The sequence below is a fragment of the Gracilinanus agilis genome, chromosome 6 (genome assembly GCF_016433145.1).
Source record: "Gracilinanus agilis isolate LMUSP501 chromosome 6, AgileGrace, whole genome shotgun sequence".
NCBI lineage: Eukaryota > Metazoa > Chordata > Mammalia > Didelphimorphia > Didelphidae > Gracilinanus > Gracilinanus agilis.
In genome coordinates this window covers 231,397,541-231,404,560 of record NC_058135.1, presented here as the reverse complement: position 1 = coordinate 231,404,560, position 7,020 = coordinate 231,397,541, and positions in this window count along the sequence as shown.

Sequence of the window (7,020 nt, the reverse complement as noted above, 5' to 3'; positions counted from 1 at the left end):
TGGGCGAACAGGGCGGGCCCTTCCGTTTTTGTTACGTCACTTCCGAGGCCGCGAGAGCTCGGAGCCTAGAGGCCTTTGGTCTAGGAGAGGTTTGGAGTTCCTAGTTGCTGGCTCGGCCACTGCCCTTCAGCCGTAAGCTTGGGCAGGACCTTAAAGCTGCCAGGGAAGCGGCGGGAACAGGGAGAGCGGCCCGCAAGCCCGCGTTTCCTGCCAATGGACCATGGGAGCAGCTGTTGAGGACATCTTTAATGCCATTTCCCCATTGGGGAAATCTAACTACAGGCAGGCCATACTTCCGGGAAATCTGAGGCGAATCCAGGATGTACGCTCCGGTTACTTTCTTTGCACTAATCACGTGCCTCTGCCTCGGTGTTCCCCCCTGAAATGCGGGAGTTGCATTGGATGGTCCGATACTGAGGGTCCCCTGCTGCCTTCCATTGCCTCTGGATTTCTCAGAGGCTATGCAAACACAGCACAAGTACTGGCATATTCTACCTAGCAAATTTAAAAGACTTAAGTCTGGAGGAGCTTAGTATCAGGTTGACCCCCAGGAAGATGTTTTTTTCTCCTCAGCAGCTCTTTAGTTCTCTGTGGCTGAATGAGCACCTACAGCTTTAAAGTTATGCATCCTTGAAACATTTATTAAAGCCACCCAAGAAAACAAATTTTTATAAGCAGAATTCCTTAATTAACAATTAACTGGGGAAAGTCTGAACCACCACGAACCCTGTAGGCTGATAATTCTCTTCATATTAGACTGTTAGATTGAATACACCTGGGATTACAATAAGTAAACTAGTTGCAGAAAATGTTTCCTTCATTTCCTTTTTAAACTCACCAGTGCCAAGGATCACAGTTTCAGACTTGGAAGTAAGTGGGATGAAATAAAATGACCACCCACTCAAATTATAAACTACAAACCTGGAGTCAGAGAGTAGATAGTATAAAAAGCAGTTGCCCAATGCATGGTGCAGATACAATTCCTGACACAAGACCCCACTCTGTTCCTCTGGGGGAGGAACTTCTAATCTAGGCCCAAAATTCTACCCAAATAGGAAACAAGAAGTTGCATAGCATGAGCTCATCCTGAGCTTCCACCAGGGAGAAAAGATTATGGAGAGATAACCAAGTCTTCAGGAATGACTTCTCAGGCTCCTAAAGATCTGAGGAGATTAAGAGGTAGTCTAGCCTAATGGTTTTCTTCCTTGAGATAAGAGGCCTCCCAACTCACTGGCCCTGTGGCAATAACAAAATGTCCTTGAGTTCTTATTTTGTAACCCTAAACCAGCTTTCATTCCCTAATGGGGTCTAGGATGGAGGTTCACCCTGAGAAGAACAAATTAATTCTTTTCACTCCACACAGAAGGGACCACAGTAGCTATCTAGTCTAAACCATACCTAAACAAGAATCTGCTCTACAACATATCTGAGAAATGGCCATCTGGCTTTTGCTTTCAAACTTCCCACAAAGAGGAGACCACTACTTCCCAAGGGAGACAAGTCTACTTTGGCATAGCTCTAATTGTCAGAAGGGCTTTTCTTATATCAAGCCTAAATTTATCTCTTCGTATCTGCTACTCATTACACCTAGATCTTTTTTCTGCAACTAAGCAGAAAGTCTTCTATATAATACTCTTTTAAATACTTAAACACATCATGTTCCCACCAAGTCTTCTCCTTTCCATTTTAATTGTACTCATTTCATTATTATGACGTGATTTCATTACCCTTTATCATAAATGGCTTATTCTCTAGAGCAGGGGTCTGCAACCTTTTTGTTGAGAAAATTTCATGAGAGCCGTACAGTGCTCACAGTCGCGCTCCTGTAACAGCGCCTGAAAAAAAATGGACTTTATGGCTCCTGCAGAAAGAGCTATACGTTGCCGACCCCTGCTCTAGAGGATAAAGCTTTTCAGAGTCAGTCCTAAACTATTCCTGGAACTGAAAACAATATTTCATGATATATAACACAAGAACTATGGAGCTATTACCTCTTTAGTAGTTATCCCCAGACATTACATCTTTTAATGAAGTCAAAGACTACATTTATTTTCTTGGCAGTTATACTGTTGACTCATACATACTTCCAGGCCACTAAAACTTCCAGATCTTTTTCAAATAAATTAGATCAACTAAGTATCCCTTATTTTGTACTTATGAAGCTGATTTTTGAACTAGTGTAAGACTTTACACTTATTCCCATAATATCTGGGATTTGATTAGTTTCAGCCTAACATTTTAACATCTGTTTTAGCCTGGCGAGATATTTTTGACAGCACCATCCAAAGCGTTAACTATAACTCTTAGTTTTATGTTACATGCAAGTTATTTGATGAGATTTTTCTTTTATTTTACATAATTGCTTAAGGCAGTTTTCATGTATACTTTTATTCGAGTTAACGAATGATAAGAATGTTAAGGGAGTCATGCCCAATATTAGGGGAGTCAGGCCCTGGTACATTTCACCAGAGACCTCTTTCCAAGATATACCAAGTATTAATGATGATTCTTTGGGAAAAGCTGGCCATTTAGAGTCTTTGAATTGAGTTTCATAAAGTATTGACATGATTTGGTCCAAAGAAAACAGGGAATGAGTATAGGAGATAGCCAAATTTACAATGTGTCAACTTATTGACAGTGTAAGAAGATGTGTAATTTTTTTCCTCAGAACTGGGCAGGTTACCCCACATTTGAAAAGAGAGTGAATGAGTGAATTCTTTGGAAGACTGGTCAAATTCCAGTATTCTTTTATACAGATGGCAACAAAAAGCAACATGAGGAGAGGATAAACTTATACAAGCTTGCAAAATCCCAAGAACTATATCCTCAGGGGGGAAAAAATGTTGGTATTAAGAAGGGAGAAAGCATATGAGAGCATATCTCAAAAAAAGTGTCAAAGAAAAGTCTGCTACCTTATTTGGAACAAAAAAGATTACATGATCAGATTTTCTTAATCTTATAGCATAACTCTACTTAAATTGGTTTCATTGACCATTGACCTCTGACCTGAATAGCTTCTTAAACATTTTGTTCAGTAGTTCTAAACAGGAATTATGTCAATTAAATAAGTTTGGGCTTAAATAGTTGATGTTTTCTGGGTTTGGGTAATGATGTTTGTCACAACTTAAGTTACTTTTTTTTTTTAAGATTTGATTGGACTTGTCATTAGATTGAGTTGGTCAAGTCCAACTTAAAAAAAAAAGACAAAACCAAAGTAAGCCACCTTCACCTTTCAAGAATCCTGGAAAAAAGAGACAGAGAGAGAGAGAGAGAGAGAGAGAGAGAGAGAGAGAGAGTGTGTGTTTATCCAAATATAATTAATGGGAAAAGCCTAATTAGTAGTCTTATATAACTTGGACCTGTTTCTTTTCAATTAAAATATTGCATTTGGATTACTGAGAGGCATTTATTATGGTTTAATGTATAATGATCCTGGTTAAGGATATGTTTACACATCATATTTTATAATTAAAGGTCTCTATATATCAAATGCTTAAGTATCATGGACACAAATTTAGTTCACCTTTAGATATAGCCTCTTATTGAACTGTTAAATATCTGATTCATGCCAAATTCTACCTCAGAATTGCCTTCAAAAATCTATTAAAATTAATATTTGCAGGCATGTTATATATATATATATATATAGGCTAAAAAATTACTGTATTCTAATAGTGGAGAGATAAAGAAAAAGAAGGAAAAACATAAGGATATTAAAAAAAAACCTATCTGGAACACAGTATTTGGTATCTTGCTCAATTGTATCTGAATCTTCATGATACCATTTGGGATTTTCTTGGCAAAGCTACAGGAGTGGTTTGCCATTTTCTTCTCCAACTCATTTTACAGATGGAGAAACTAAGACAAACAGGACTTGCAGAGGCTCAATGAGATAAGGAAGATGAGTTTATCTGATTTAAGGCCTGGGGCACTCTATCCATGTGCCATCTAGCAAGCTAGTTGCTATCCTCCCCAGGGTTCAAACCAAAGTTAGAATAAAGTTATAATGACAAGGAAGACATCAAAAATGGAAGCTGGGAATTAATTCAAATATTAAGTGCCCACTGTTTGCATGCTAATGACAAACTAGTTTTATGAAACCCAGATCTCACCCTAAATAGGATTAGGATATAATCTAACCTTAAGTACCCTTTTGCCTAAGAGATTTCTCCCCTGGTATCTAGTGCTTTCCCAGATAGCCCAGCCCCAGCAGGAATCTTCCTTCCCTTGCCTCCTGGTAAGCCAATCAGTCCTCCTTTCTTTCCTATACTCCCTAAAGGGTATATAAGTCCCTAAATTCTTTAGTTTGATGGAAATACCTATTTGTGGTGCATTTTCCCAGAGACATTGTTCCCTGAATCTCAGAGTTAGTTCCCTGTGGTGATATTGTGTGTGTGCACATGTGAGATAAAAAATAAAGATGTGCCCCGACTCAACTGTGATGAGGACAAATACCCTACTCACTCAAATAAAATCAGAATCAGAAGGTAGAAGTAGAAGTAAAAAGGCAGTTGTTTATTTCCTTCACGAAAGAAAGCACGTTAATGATAGGCTAAGCAAACAGGCACTATATTCAAGTTCCCAACACTAGACCCCTCCCCACCCACACCCACCCCCATCATCCAAAACACTTGTAACTGGGTGGTAGATTCTTCCAACCCAGTTCAGGTGAGGTAAGGGAAGCACCTGAGTTGTTTATTGCTCTTTCAGACCTTCATCAGTCTCCTTCCTAAGCTTGTCCCTGAGTCCTCAGTCCACACAAGATAACAACCTAGCCTTACAGCTTACAGCTGAATGCTCATTCAGAGAAAAGCACATTCAATTCTGTCTCACACACGCATGACTGTGGTGGCCAAAAGAGAAAGCACTGTCTCCTTTGTCCTCATTAAAGACATGTTCTTTTATGACTACTTTGGGGGTTCTGTTTTTTTCCAGGTTAACACTAGGTATTCAGGGAAGGTAATTGTTGAGCTGAGGTCTCTCTTTTGGTGTCCACCAGCCATCTAGCTCTCACCTGTGGCTCCAGAGAAGCTACAGAATGCAGAGTGGCCACATCCTGGTAACTGACAGGCTTCAAACCTGTGGGTGAGCTAGATGTCTAACTAGGCAAGTGAAGATTGCCCCACAGTATGGGGTATTTGAGAACAGTTTGTTCCAAAAGCTATGAAGGCTTAGTTAGAAACCAAAGAAGTCATATGCAGTGGATGATCTTGACTTCTTTGGTTCTGGACTTTTGTCTTGCCACTGGACTTGAGTGACTCTGGAAGAGAGAGTAAGGCTGATGACATTGTGCAACTCTACCTCACTTAAATCTAATTTATTTCAACTCAAAAGACATCACTAATGATGTCATTTTGGTCCTCTTCAAGTGTGAAAGGACAACCAACCTACCAACTTTGTTCAGATATAATGGTCTCTGGCTCTAATGGTGCTTACAGTTTTGTTCAGATCTTCAACTGGAGTACTGTGGATTAGGGTGAGAAATTGAGGGGATTAGGATAGTGAATAGCTAATTATGGGAATTGATTCAAGCTTGGGACTCACTTCAGGAGCTAGTTCAGTTCCCTTTCTAATTCAATTAAGGTTCTAGTCCAAATTCTGCCATGTGAAAAAAAGTTTATTAGTTGTGGGAATTGGGAGAAAACTTTATTGCATAGTTTGAACCTAATCCTAGGCAACTGAGAAATTGGACTACCTGTACTATTGTTTAGAGATCTTTAAACAAGGACCTAGGTTATATCCACCAGAAACACTCTTATCTCCCTCAGTATTCTGGGTCCAGCCCTAAACTGAGGAAGGGATTTGGTCTTAATTTGTTAGGCAATTAGCATGCATTGCTTAATAATTTGATATATTCAGAAGAACAAACTTGTCTCCTCAATCATTTCACCTTTTGCTTATTATACTAGGAAGAAAAGGTAGGTTGAGCCATGGAAGATCAGGAAAGCCAAGACACCAAAACAAGCTGATAAATGACAATTTGCTATGCTCACACATCCATTGACAATACATGCCAACAGAACAGGCCCTAGCCTTCTAGGCTGACAAGTAGAATTTCTGAGTGGGATATGACACCCTCCAAAACGTGACCTGGGACTGTTTTGTCACAGAGACCCAAACACCAAGTTACAAAAGATTCCTAATATGTAGATCTGAAAGTGACCATCTAGTCTAATGATTCCCAAAGTGGGAGTTACCACCCCCTGGTGGGTGCTTCAGTGATCCAGGGAGGCAGTGATGGCCACAGGTGCATTTATCTTACCTATTAATTGCTATAAAATTTAAAAAAACATTAATTTCCAGGGGGCTAAGTAATATTTTTTCTGGAAAGGGGGTGGTAGGCCAAAAAAGTTTGGGAACCACTGATCTAGTCCAACCTTCTTGTTTTGCAGAGGAGTCTCAGAGAGGTTGTGACTTGCCCAAAGTGCCACTAGTAGTTAATAAGCCAGATCCTCTAACTTAGTATCCACTGTTCTTACTATACACTGTTGCCTGTATGTATAAGCCTAGTTTGAAATACTATACCAAAGTCAAGCTTGTTATAGGTAAATCTCTTTTCAAACTATCAAAAAAGAACAAGGCCTAAATATTACAAAACCAAGTTGTCTTCTTATGTGAAAATTAGGCTTTTGAGTTAAATATTTAACAATAACTCCATATAAAGTCTGCTATTTGTTCAGCATCACAGATCACCAAAAATAATGTCTCTCATGTAACACTTTTTTTATCAAGGACCACCTCCTGGTAACTTTAAAGACCAGATAATTTTATTCAGTATTGCTCGCATTCAAGAAAAACGTCAATGCAATTAGAAAAGCAAATCATATTTTGTTTCCATAGTAAAATCAAGGTTTAAACCAATGTTTAAAAACAACTATAATTCGTTACATAAATTTTGGGAAAATGGAATGAAAATAATAAAAGGACAGTGTTGAGGGTGTAAAAGTGAAATTTGGGAGATGTCATCTTTAAGTATATATATATATATATATATATATATATATATATATATATATATAT